This window comes from Anser anser (genome assembly GCF_964211835.1).
Source record: "Anser anser genome assembly, chromosome: 2".
Taxonomy (NCBI): Eukaryota; Metazoa; Chordata; class Aves; order Anseriformes; family Anatidae; genus Anser; species Anser anser.
Window position 1 is genome coordinate 21,716,096 of NC_139721.1, and position 13,046 is coordinate 21,729,141.

The 13,046-nt window shown below is 48.8% G+C and overlaps 2 long non-coding RNA genes across 6 annotated transcripts in view; one reads left to right on the top strand and one right to left on the bottom strand.

Moving 5' to 3' along the window:
• Positions 1-9,202, top strand: part of LOC310893499 — a 45,054-nt gene extending 35,852 nt beyond the window's left edge. For all 5 annotated transcript variants that reach the window (XR_014579024.1, XR_014579025.1, XR_014579026.1 and 2 more), the window contains one exon: positions 1-9,202. This exon is cut by the window's left edge. This is a non-coding gene — a long non-coding RNA (uncharacterized lncRNA).
• A 137-nt stretch (positions 9,203-9,339) lies between these two features.
• On the bottom strand, positions 9,340-12,522 carry LOC310893500. The gene is made up of 3 exons (XR_014579029.1): positions 12,384-12,522; positions 12,173-12,254; positions 9,340-12,069 (listed from the first exon to the last, which is right to left on the bottom strand). It is a non-coding gene; the product is annotated as an uncharacterized lncRNA (long non-coding RNA).
• Positions 12,523-13,046: the final 524 nt, after the last annotated feature.

Consider the following 13,046-nt stretch of genomic DNA (forward strand, 5'->3'; position numbering starts at 1 on the left):
AGGGGTTGGTGGAGCTTTCTCTGCTTTCACTGCTTGGTGCGAGGCAGGCGTGGTCGCGAGCGTTTCCTCCTGCCAGGGTGCCGTGGTGCAGGGCGCTGAGCACTCTCGCTTCATGTGAAACTGAGCTTAAGGTGCTCAGAGTACGGCAGGGTGGGGTTTTGATCTGAATAATTGATTTAATAGCTATTTGATAACTCTTTTCATAAATGGTGAGTGGCAGATCACTGGACCATACCGGCTCCTGTGCAAAGCCCGTTGCAAGAGCCAGGCTGTTCCCTGCAGGCTGAGGACAGCCCGGCCAGAAAGAAGAGGAAAAAAGTGTATTTTATTCAAGGTCACGCAAACATTTTGGGAGTTATATCTCCCTCTTCCATGCCCAAACCTTCTGCTCTCTTCCTTGAGTCAAACTTTCTTTCTAAAAGGCTGGCAGGCATGGTCCATGCCCTTATCTGAGCCCCAGAATATGTGTATCATGTACAGAAAATCTCTAGCCTGGTCCACAGTGAAAAGTCAGTGGAGAAGCTAGGTTTGGTTTTGATATCCATGTGCTCTTGTCCATAAGACCATTACTTCCCTGCATTAGAACTGCTGTCGTTTGTTTAAGTATTCATATAGCAACTTATAATTCTCTTCGTCTTTATTGCCAGGATCATAAATGGTTAAAAGATTGGGCTTAGTCTAGACTGTGAGTGCAGATATGATGCTGAGTTTCCTGTTTCTTTAAAAAGCTTCAATTTGTATCAGCTCATTTGACTTCCTTTGCAGATAATATCAGCCCACTACTTTTTACGTAGGGAGTGAAACATTGGCAGTGCCTGGACGCTGGTGTTGCTTCGTAATGGATTGCAGAATTTGTTTACATTTCCTCTCGTGAAACCATCTGCTAAGAAGAATCTTGACCTTTTTTTTTTTTTTGGGGCAGTAATCTAGTTCCAAAGGATGGGGCTTAACAGCTCTGAAACCCCACGGTGATGGTTGGCGTGTCTTTGCTGCAGGGAGTTAAATTCAATCGTAGTCCAAAGAGTTATTAAAACTGAAAGCATTTTAGGTATGCAAACTCAGGCTTGCAAGACCCACATGACCCAGCAACGTATTTTTCTTCCTTGCAATGAGAATTTGCAGAAGAAGGGCGCTTCCCTCCCCTGGAGCCTGTGGGACGTCCAGCATCTCGTGGGCTTCTGAGGACCCTCGCTGCGGAGCAGGACGGTCGGTCCCCAGGGAAAGGCTTGGGGCCGGGGAGGAGCCCAGCGCCCCGCCGTGGGTGCTGGGAGCCCTGGCCAGGTTGGGATTTTGGGGTTTCCCTCCTGCCTGAGCGCAGCAGGGTGGCTGCAGCCTGCGATCATGCTGCAGGGATGGGTGGCAGAAGCCGAGGTCTGAGTGCTGGAGCTGACTTAGCAGCGTTCGCTCCGGTCCCCGGCGGCTGTCAGTAAAATCAGTCAGGCCTTGCGTCTGACCTAAATCTACGTGACTGCTGCAGAACTGGTACCCGCTTGGATCAAACGGGGACTTGCACTGCTGTGACTAGCAGGAAGGTCCCCGGTCAGCTGGAAGCACTTGGCACGTTAGGTGCTCGTGGGCAGGATCCGCACTGCCTTAATCCCGGCACGGCTGGAGCTTGGCACCTCGGCGATGGAGCGCGATCCGACCCCCTGTATCCCTCTGCAAACCCCTCCCCGTGCCTGAAGATGTCCGTGCTGACCCAGGAGAGCCCCCACTGGGGAGGTGGGCACCTCTCCCACCTAGGGGTTGTTGCTCTTCTTTGGGATGTTGGCTGCTGAGCCTCCTGGGGAAAGAGATGAAGTTAAATGCAGTGCGTTCAATGGGTAGAGCAGTGACCCAGGAAACCAAGAGCCTAGGGTTTATGTTCAGAAGCTTGAACAAGACCAAAAATCCTTGCCAGAAAGTAAGCAGGATAACATCTAATTTCATTCCTTCTCGTAGATCCAACTTCATGTACACCACGAAACAAGAGTAACCTACCTCAGACCTAGGGCAAAACTGACAGCACGATGCCAGTAATCTCTGTGGCTGTGCAGAAACACACCTCGATGCTTGCCTGACCCCCGACTTCACATCCCAAAGCAGAGAGCACCGCAGCTGCTACTGCTGCATGATGCTAAAGCTGCCTGGCACTTGCCATTAAAGCCACTCAACTTCTGTTTCTTTTGACTTTGCCAGTTTTTAACAGCTTAGACCAAAATTTGGCATACCAGCTGTCTGCCTCGGGCTGAGAAGGTCTGGAAAATTTCGGCAGAAGGACGTGTTCATTCACAGGGAAGGTAACAGGGGCGTCCAGGTGAGCTGTCCGTCTGAGCAGCCCCGGGAGGGTTTTCCCTGCGCAGCTCCCACGTCCTGTGCCCGAGAGGCAGCTCTCCATCACCCCGCTACATGCCGGGGAGCAGCATTCGCGTGGGGTGCCCTTCAAGGGAGGGAAAAAAAGGTGCAGACACTGGGAAAACTAGGATTTTGGAAAACTTCACTTTTGTGTCCATCCAGAAAGAAAAGCAGGCAGATGCCGGCTGCCACCAAGGTGTGAACCTAAATGCCAACCACCAGAAAGTGGCAACGAGGTGGGTGGTATCAGGGAAGACCGTGGAGATGAAGCACTGGAAATCCTCATCTCCTTCACTGCATGGGAGCGCACGGCCCTGAGTGTGCTGCTGACTCCTTCCCCTGTATGGGAAGATGCAGGTAGGAAGGGGTTCCTGCTGGGAAGGATATATTTAGGGGGAAATAGGATTAGGTTATACTTATTAGAAATTATTAATTTTGTTTTGAGTTGCTTATGCTTCTTTAACTAGTTTCTCCTCCCGTAGAATAACTCCCTGGCACAGATGAAATTCCAGACCAGTTCTGAAAGAAAGAAGCTCCTAAAATCCTTGACTTCAATTTAATAGCAGCGCTGATCACCAGAACTGAAATCCCTTTCAAATGCAATTTAGCTTCTGTGTATTGGTGGTGCCATTCCTGGGCTTGGCTGAGTGTCACACAGCTCTGACTCTGGAATTGAAGTGATCGTAGCAACCTTTTCTTTTAATTACTTTCTAAATTGTTTCACTTTTGCGTCTCAGGGCACTGTTCTCAGCCCAGCAGTGCTATTAGCAGTGCCTGCCCAGGGCTGGAGGAGGTTTCGATCACCACCACATTTTCCGAGTGACAAAAAGGGCTCAGGAGGTGCAAAGTAGAGCCCAGAAATAAACCCAGCGCCTGCCCCTGCTTCCCCAGGGCTTTCTCCTATCCTTCTGCTCTTCCTCACTGTGAGCAGGAGTCGCCCCCAGCCCTGGGAAGGGCCACGGCTGAGCTGTGGCTGCACCCGAGCGTGGGCTGGCAAACAGGCTTGTGCACCCCAGGATCAGGCACAGGCAGCCGTGCCCCAGAGCACTGGCTATGAGGCTGGTTGAGGTCTCCGGGTCTTAAAAAGGTGTAGGAGACAAGTCCTGCTGGGATTTTTGCACCCTGGCACTTACATTTGCACGGTGACCAAGGAACAAGGTGGGGAGAGGGACCATTTGCTTATTCACAGCACAAAGAGCGTGTAACCCACAGTGTGGTGCTCAAGAGGGGCAGATGATCTTTTATTTTGTGTTGCTCTTTCAGCTGCTTGCAGTGATTACCTTCCACTTCCATCTTACAGACTGATCACTCCTCTATGAGGAGAAACTGAAAGCATATAATTGGAGAACTGGTTGCTGGCTGGGTGAAGCCATTATATCTGTCATCTCAGAGCAAAAGATTCAGCTTTAAAAACTAAACCTGAAATACTTGGGGAGAGATGCTACTCTCAAAAATACACATACTTTTAACAATCATTTTTTTTATAAAAATAAATTGAAAATAATTGTGGGCAGAATTTAGATAATCAGTGGTCTGTCTGATTTGTGCGTGACAGTGAGAATTTGCAGCTGGAGGAATTAAATCCTGCAGACCAAAAATGACACATAAAAAAACTGACTCCGAAGGAAGGATGTATGTAAGGAGGCCAGGCAAAGGCTGGGATGAAAATCAGATTTCCTGTTAGATGATATCTTTAGGTCTATCTTTTTAAGGAGAGAAGAGACTAATGAGTGCAATAGCAACTGGTAACTGGTTTCTGGCCATTTTAAAGTATCATTGAGCTCTGAAGCACTGAAATGAGATTTATTACATCTGCCAGAGTGATGTACAAGAGAGCCTCCGTGGAGGCTCTACATGTCTGTGGCCTTAGAATATTTCTTTAGTTACACGGTCATCAAATTGTTAATAAAGACAAAATGCTACCCACTCAAAAGCTAACACTTTAAACTAGTTTAGCTGTTGCTGAGATATTTATTTGAAAACATGCAACATCAGTTAGGCATTGTTTTGTTTTGGGCAATTTAGCCTGCACAGCAGCCTTGATCCAGCAGGAAGAAGGGTGTCAGAAGCTGACTTTGCAAGAGCTGTGTCTTGAAAGAAACAAATGAGATGAAGCAGTAGTATCCTTTTTAAGCAGAAATTGTAAATAGAGTAGAGGTTAGTGTGATCAAGTACTGGATGCTGCTCTAAAAATAAGATATTTGGGCTAAAGATGTGTCTCATAAGAGCTTTGGAATACATTAAGAGAGTGATGTTGTTGGTTCCAGACTTGCCAAATACTTTTCAGACGAATGCTGAAATCCTCAAGGGCCCTGTTGAACTCTCGTGCTTTCAAACCATTCAGTGTGTGGCAGAGTTGAAGGTGCAGAGTGTGGGGATGGAGGCGGTGTCTTGGATCTGATGAGAGTCAGATCTCTGGCTTCCTTTCACCTAAAAATAGCCTGGCTGTGACCCCCCCAGCATCGCCACACTGCTGCCCTGCAGCAGCTCTCTTGGGGGAAGATGCTTGGTAGGACAGTGGGAGGGGAACATCTGGCTAGAGTAGGGTAGAGTAGGGTAGAGTAGGGTAGAGTAGGGTAGGGTAGAGTAGAGTAGAGTAGAGTAGAATAGAACAGAACAGAACAGAACAGAACAGAACAGAATAGAATAGAATAGAATAGAATAGAATAGAATAGAATAGAATAGAATAGAATAGAATAGAATAGAATAGAATAGAATAGAATAGAATAGAATAGAAGAATAGTCCCTTCAGTTGGAAGAGACCTACAAAGTTCATCGAGTCCAACCACCTGACCACTTTAGGTCTAGCCCAAAGTTAAAGCACATTATTGAGGGCATTATCTGAATGCCTGCTGAACACTGAACTACTCTAAGTAGACTTAGAGAGAGGAAATCCATTAATTAATTAAATTTAATTAATTAAATGCATTAATTTTCCTCCAGTGCTGCTGCAGAAGAATACTTCCTTGTGTCAGCTTCACTCCAAGCACTGAAAAGAGAGAACTTTGTTGTTGTTCCTTGGGTGGCAGCTGCTAATACAGGTAGAAAAACTGGAGAAACCTCTATTGCATTGACCAACATGGTGCAGGTGAATTATGTCAGCTATCTTTTTTTGGGGTGTATGCAGTTAGTTGAAGGGAACAGTACAAATGCATTGCTCTTTTCTCTGTTCATCCCTCAGATTTTTCCTTCAACCTTTGGGTAACTTAAGATGCCACTAATAATTTTTTTCTCTAGTCCGGTGTGTCCTTTTTACTTTTGCCAGTATTTCCAAGAAGACGGGTAAATAAATAAGCAGGTAAATTTACTCCATGTATCTCTGCAATGCAGTTCAGCCCTGATGCATATCTGATGGTTGTGTATGTATGTGTGAAAGGTCTCCTGGGCCCTCTAATAAATAGGGGGCTAGCACTGCCTGCCAGTCACATCCAGACAGTTTCCCTTGGAACCGGGCTATTTTCCCACTGAGGTGTTTGTATTGCTGCTCATCACTGTGGTTTGGTGAGTGCTTGTTTCCTATAAAATTTATTTTCATATCAACTTTGATTGCTTATGACACAATGCTTGGAACAGGTAACCAAATTTTTAATGATTTTTTTCTTCCTGACATGCTTGGGTTTCCCCGGCTTATTAATACATTCAATGCAGTTGATGTCACGGAATCATCTTTGCTTTATTTTCCTTTCAATAAAGGCCAAACACATCTTCTTCAAGCACTACCTAAACGAGAAACAACTCACCTCAAGCTGTAAGCATCACGAATTTTGATTAAATAGACCCAGAGTTCTACAACAAAAGAATTAAGCCAAGGTGCCTGCTGGGACAGGTCCCATTTCTTGGTGTGCAAACCCTGCTGAGGGTTTGGTGTGCTTGCACCCTGCTTGCACCATGCCTCTTGGGAGTGTTGCTTCACCAGCTTGCCATGCTTGGAGGAGTACGCGAGTCCTGACGGGAGAGATGTGAGCCCTGTCGCTTCTGTTTGGCTTGCTGCAGTAGCAGAGGGCTGCAGCAGTTGTCCCCGGGCCGAGGTGATTGACTAGAAGTGATTTTTCACCAGGTGACATTTGCAATAATTACATGGCGCTTTGCTCGCTCCAGAGGAAATAATCAGCGTGACCTTCAAAAGGCTCTGCGGAAAGCGGGTCTTGTAAAAACAATTATTTGAACCTCCTGCCACGGCTGCTCCTGGTGCAGATAGGAAATTAGGAAAGTGTACTGTGTGGAAGGCAGCTGCCATAGGTGAGCAGAGAGCCAGGAGTGAGGATCAGGACACTCGAGGGAAATCAGATTTCCTTCTGAAATCCTGCAAGTTCTCCACTTCTGCTTCTCTCTACCGGGCTGCAGGCAGAGGAGAGACTGAGATGAAGTGCTGGGGCTGGGCTAGCAGAGCTCCTGCACAGCTGGGATGAGTCCATGGCTGGACCCTTCTGGAAAAAAGAATTCAGAGTGCCACCTCACCTGGGATTTTGCATGTGAGACAAGTAGCTGTGTCCTGGCCACAATCATACCCCACAGAGCTCCCGGCACATCTCCTCTCCCTGTGCTCCTGGTGGCCCCAACTAAAATCTGAGCCTGAGCTGCCTGCCTGGGTGCTGCCTGATCCTGTGGTTAGGTTGCCTCCATTTTTTCAGGAGGGGAATGGCTGCATAACTGCCCTGCGAAGAAGGATTGGGTGTTTAAGGCCACTGAGATGGTGGAGGGCCTGGAGCACCCCTCCTATGAGGAGAGGCTGAGAGCTGGGACTGCTCAGCCTGGAGAAGAGGAGGCCCAGGGGGATCTCATCACTGTCTGTAAATCCCTGAGGGGAGGGTGCAGGGAGGACAGAGCCAGGCTGTGCTCAGTGGTGCCCAGTGCCAGGACAGGAGGCCCTGGGCACAAACTGGCCCCCAGGAGGCTCCCCCTGAGCACCAGGAGCCCTTCTGTGCTGTGCGGGTGACGGAGCCCTGGCACAGGCTGCCCAGAGGCTGTGGGGTCTCCTCCTTGGAGCCCTTCAGAAGCCGCCTGGACGTGGTGCTGGGCACCCTGCTCTGGGTGTCCCTGCTTGGGCACGGGTGGCACCGGGTGGCTCCAGAGGGCCCTGCCGGCCTCAGGCACCATCACTCTGTGACTCTGTAAGGTGACTGAATCTTGTTAGTTCATCCTGGCCACTCAGGCCCCCCACGAGAGGTGCCTCCACGCCAGTCGTGCCGCTCCTGTCACATCTGTACCGCTCGCGTATGGATGCAGACGTCAGTCTGAGAGAGCTGCGGTTGAAGGGAGCTGCTTCAAACCAGTAAAGCCACAGCATGCAAAAGCCCGGGTTTTGATTTGCTGCACTCAGGCCTTTTCTAAATAAACTCCGTCCAAAAATAACAACCACTGGTTTACTGATTTTTTGAACAGAATAGCGAAACCAGCTAGTAACAGTTTCCCAATAACAATATTGTTTCTGATATCCCCGCACCCACTTCTTGCTGTTAAGCGAACTGCATCCAGACTGGAATATTTAAAAATAGATTTATTTTTATTTTCAGTGAAATTATACTTATTCTCTTTTAATTAAAAAAAAAAAAGTGAACAAACTTTAAATAAACAATACATAAATAATCATTCTCAAGCTGAGAGAAAGCTGAGACAATGACTCATTTTGGTTGATCCTGAAAAGGAAACCAGAAGTCTTGTCTCCCCATCCTCTCTTCCAGCCAGCAAAGCGTGCTGTCTCATTAGAGGAATATAATTAGCTGTTAGCTTAATTGGGGGTTGCTAGACACGCCGCGTGGACATGGTGACAGTGCAGCCGGGTGCCGGCCCCCGGGCTGTGCCGGAGCCCGCAGCAGGGGCAGTGGGATTGCAGGCACGTTTCTGGCTCTGCCTTCCCACAGCGCTGGGACAAAGCCCTGCGCAGCGCTGGAGGTCCCTGCTCGCTGTGTTTGCTTGCAGCTGCTCTGTGCAGAAGCTGGGTTCCCTCCGGCGGGAGCCCAGGGGCTGAGTGGGGACGTGTGCTCTCAGCCAGAGGAGCCCCAGCTTTCCCCCTCGGGACCGTGCAGGCTTCCTGCCCTGCAGGCTGTGGGGACACCCCGCTGACCAGCAGGGCTGCTTCCACCTGCCTCGCAGGTAGTGCAAACCCAGCGGGGCGTCCCCCTGACAGACAGCGTCCCGTTATCGTGATTATTGCACGTCCTTCTCCGAGGAGCCTTGTAAGGCGATGGGTAAGGTCTGCAAGCCTGCCAATTCTTGGAGTCAGGCTCCCCGTACCTTCTGAAGCGGAGCCCAAACATCTGCTGAGCAAGTGTGGATTGGTCAGAGAGCTCCTGGTGACTCAGAAGAGGAAGCTGAGGCATGGGCCGTCTATTTTTAGCTGTCAGTAAATGTACCGAAGTGCTGCACCGCTGAGCCGAGGGAAGGGCGAGCAAACCCTGCGTGCCCTATTTAGGGAATAAATGTGAGATACTTGCACCCATTTCTAATCCTGAATTATAGGTAGTGCTGGGGAGAGGGGTGCCCGGGAGGAGGAGTCCCTGGGCATGGCTCTGCGTGGCTCAGGACAGGCTGCTCTGCTGCAGAAAAGAAAGCAACACGCCTGCAGGAAAACACACGAGGGACGTGGGCAGCAGCCTCTGAGCGGGTTACACCTACCTGGCCGTGCTCAGCCCGCCTGGAAAAGGGTGAAAATAAGAGAACTCCAGGGCACTGCCAGGATTTTCTTTTATAATGAACAGTAAGAAAGAAAATGATATAACAATTTCTGTATTTATGCATATAATAAATATATAGTAAACACATATAATATATATACACACTATACGTCGGTATGAAGAAGGTTCTGTTCACCTCCTATGAGAATCCAAGAAGATATTCAGGGAGAGTGAAAGTTTCTAGGTTCATTATAGATACATGCTACTTAACCAGCAGAGAATTAGCCTGCAGAGTGTTGCCACCAGACACTGCAACCATCAAGAATATATTAGGGTTGCAAGAAGGATTAGCCATTAGTATGTATGAAAGGATACACGCAGAGATGCTAGTGAATTTTAACAAATCCCATTTCTGCCTGAATTTTTTTTTTCTGTTATTGTTGACAGTAACGCCAGTTTTGATTGAAAAGGAGAAGAAAAAAGACACTTTCTTTTCTACATGACCATGCCTGTGCTGCACGGGCTCGGTTCCTTCCTTTGTCTTTTTTTCAAGACTTTCACACATCAGATGGGTGAGAAACCTTTCAACCTGCAACAGTCTTGGCAGTGCAATAGTTTCATGGGGTAAGACGGCATGAAAGCGTGAGCTGACCACTACGTGAAATGCTCCTGAGTGCAGGGAGGGCAGCGAACGGGTCTCAGCAGGACACCCGTGTGTGTGTCCTGGCTGGTGGGCTCTTCCTGTGGCAGCAGATCTCCAGACAGGAGCAGGGCAGAAACTGGGTGAGGCGCTAGGGATCTGGTCGGATTGCTGCTGGCGCAGCATGTGTTCTCTAAAAAGAGACCAAGAAAGCTTATTCCACCTCCATCTGTCATCGGCGGTGGGGTGGGCTTCTCCGCCACAGGCACTGCTGTTCCTTAAAAGCTTCCAAATGCCGCTCCATGGAGATTTTGTGGAGTTTTATTTGCCTGCAGTGGTTGTGGTCGCAGAGCAGCGTGATGGACTCGGTGGTAGGAGGCAGAGCATCTGTGCTTCAGAAGAGCAACTGCTTCAGAAATGAGAGATGATTCAATGCACCTAAAAAATTATGGTGGAGAGGAGAAAGGACAAGTGACCCCCAGCATGGAAAAGGAAGATTATAAACAGACTATCAGGTTTTCCTCATCGTTCTCTACACATTAGCAGTGAGTAAAGGAGATGTAGGAGGATCTGTGCTCTGAATGCTCTAGATTTCATTTTTAATCAAAAAAATGGATTTTCTCTTTGCCACTGCTCTGCGCTGGAGCTCGAGGGGGTGGTCAGTTCCTGGAGATGGCTGGTTTGAATCAGCTCCCTCCAAACCCGTGCCGTGGGTCTGCAGGCCTGGGGCTGCACCTCAGAGGTGCGGGCACTGGCAGCTGGAGATGTCACGGCAAATCTCTCCTTTGTTCCCTCTCCTCCCAGCATCACCCGCGTGGATGGAAGAGCCGGGCTCATTTGTCTGTTCTGGCAGAGGAAGGCACAGGAGCTACACAGAAATAGCATTTTCCCTGTGTTTTCCTGTAGCAAGCCGGCACTTATTCTCTTATTGGTGCAAATGTTGTTGAGAAACTGAAGACTAAATGTTTAAAAGAAAGTTCTGCATGGGCAGCATTGGAACTAAGTGAGTTTGGTGGCTGAATCACCCGACAGTAATCGCTTTAACCTGATGGGCTACGACCACAACTGTATCTTGAAGAATGCCATGTAATAAAAAATTGATATTAAAGTTCTTAAGTTTCCCCTGCAGAAACTCTATCTGGGATTGCCTTTCCTTGAGGTGGCTTTTTAATTGCCAGGTGTTCCTCATGGAGAGCCACAGCTCCTGCTCTCTGTGCCTCCAAAGCGCCAACCCAAATTGTAGTCCCACGTGCATGTCTGGGGCATTTGGGCCTCTGAGCGTGAATGTTTAATATTGAAATGTGGTGTTTGGTTGTTTTTAGCATTTTCCTTGTAACAGTCTTTGCTATGGAGAAGGGATCGGCTGTCTGACTGCTGACATTTTAGATGATGTGTCTCTTTCTTAGGTCTGGGTGCTCTGCTGCACAGCGGTTGCTTGTGGATCAGTACTGTAATATTGCCACTTCTGCTCCATCTTCATAAATTCATTTCCTTTTATATCTCTGAAGTACAGTATTATGTTTCATTATTTTTCTACTTGTACATGGGAAAACATTTTTTAAAGTGCCACAGCATCATTTGTACCTTTATTTTATTGTATTATTTTTTTTCTTCTTTCATTGTAGAAGGTATTCACTCCTATTTGTCCAATCACTTCTACTTTAAAATGTTTTGCCTTGTTTTCATCATACCATCATACCTTGGCTGACCTGCCTCAGCTAGTCTGGTTTAATCAGTGAGAAAGTACACGGTGTGTTTGCTTTTCCCTGAAAACCATTTTCTGCTCTGTAACAAATCTGAAGCCCTATAAAAATGCACTGACAGCCTGCACAAGTGCAGCTGGGGCTAAGGGGAGCGGGGTGGCAGCGAGCACTGCACGGCCTGCAGCTGCCTCTGCTCCCGGTCCATCAAGGCTGTGGATGTTTTGGAGCTGGGGCTCTCGCTTCATGAGTAATCCACTGAGCAGCCCCTTGGGAAGAAGCTGGCACTTGCCCTGTAGATGGGATGGTGCCCATTTTGTGAGCCTCTCTGCTAAAGGCACGAGGATTTCCTTCTGAAGGACAGCTTAAAATAGAAGCCATAGGCTCCTGTGGCAATGGGCTAAGGAAGAGCAGCCTTTAGCAGCTTTGTTTTTACCTGTTTGGGGCTGAATTTTCTTTAGTAACCTCACCCCAGCTCAGATATTAGAGCTGTGGTGAGCAGACAGGTCAGTGCCTTCAGTGCTTCCCTCCACGATGTTGACGAAGAGGCGCTTCAGCCCCTGCACACCTTCACCTTCAATGAGAGAGGCCTGCAGCTCTCCCGGGCACCCTGCAGCAGCCATGGGCATGGCTACAATCCCATAACTTTTCCTTACTGACCTGGCTGGGAACAAAGCCTTCCCCATCTCCCTGACAGCCCTGTCTTCCCTGGGGCCTGGATCCACGGAGCTCCGGCCCAGGCTGCCCAGCTCCCACACCCCTGCAGGCAGATGCGGTGGGCCTGCAGAGACGTAAGCAAAGCAAGCACAGGGTTGAGCACGGTATAAATACAGGAATATATGCTTGGGCAGTGGGTCAGCTGAGAAAGCCTGAGCTGCCTTTACCTGCTCCTTGCTGAAGGACAGGATCCATCCCAAGGTGTCGCAACGGCTGGTCTCCCATCCGCCCTGCTGCCTCCCACCTGCGCTGTATTTCACATTGCAAAGTATTAATTATTGCTGCAACAAACATTCCTGACCTCTTGCTCTGGCAGCAGCCAAAGCAAAAGACAGTTGGGCATGCACGCTGACTAAGTGGCAGCTGCAATTAACGTACCTCCGCATAATTACAGCGCGGCACCTGGCTGTGTCTGTGAGGCTTGAGCAGAAGCCAGGCCGTGTGGGAGGAGGGTTTCCCCAGAGGCCCTGGTGAGCGCTGGGCTGGGCGGTGGATGGATTACAGCTGTGTGTGCGTGTTTAAAAATAACCCTCTAACTTTGCAGAGGAATGTATTTGTTATGGAGCCACTGAAAGGCCGGGGTAAGAGACCCGGGAGCGAGCAGCCGCTGGGAGCGAGCCAGGAGACGGCTCCTGGGCACGATGCTCCCCGGGAAGGCGGACTTGGGCTGCTAAGCAAGGAACCTGCTCCTGTTTGTTTGCTCTCTGTGTTCGGGGGAAGCAAGACTTTGTGTATGGTTTGTGGGATAAACAAACACCATTGCACCGAGGAAATGCTTCTCTCATCACCAGTTGTGTTGTAGTGGAAACAACCTGGCAAGACCCCACATGTTGGCTAATCCTCAGGCCAGATGGAGGTAACAATATGTTTAAAATGTTAATTAACTAGTTCACTGCACGTCTGATTTACTGCTCTTAAACAAGTTGCTAAGAAGGCTCATTTAACAAATGCGTTTACCAGTGCATCCTGGTTTACTGCTTGAAACCACAAAAGCTCAGCCTTAACAGCAAAGTTGTTAGCCTGGGTGTAACAGCAGGGATA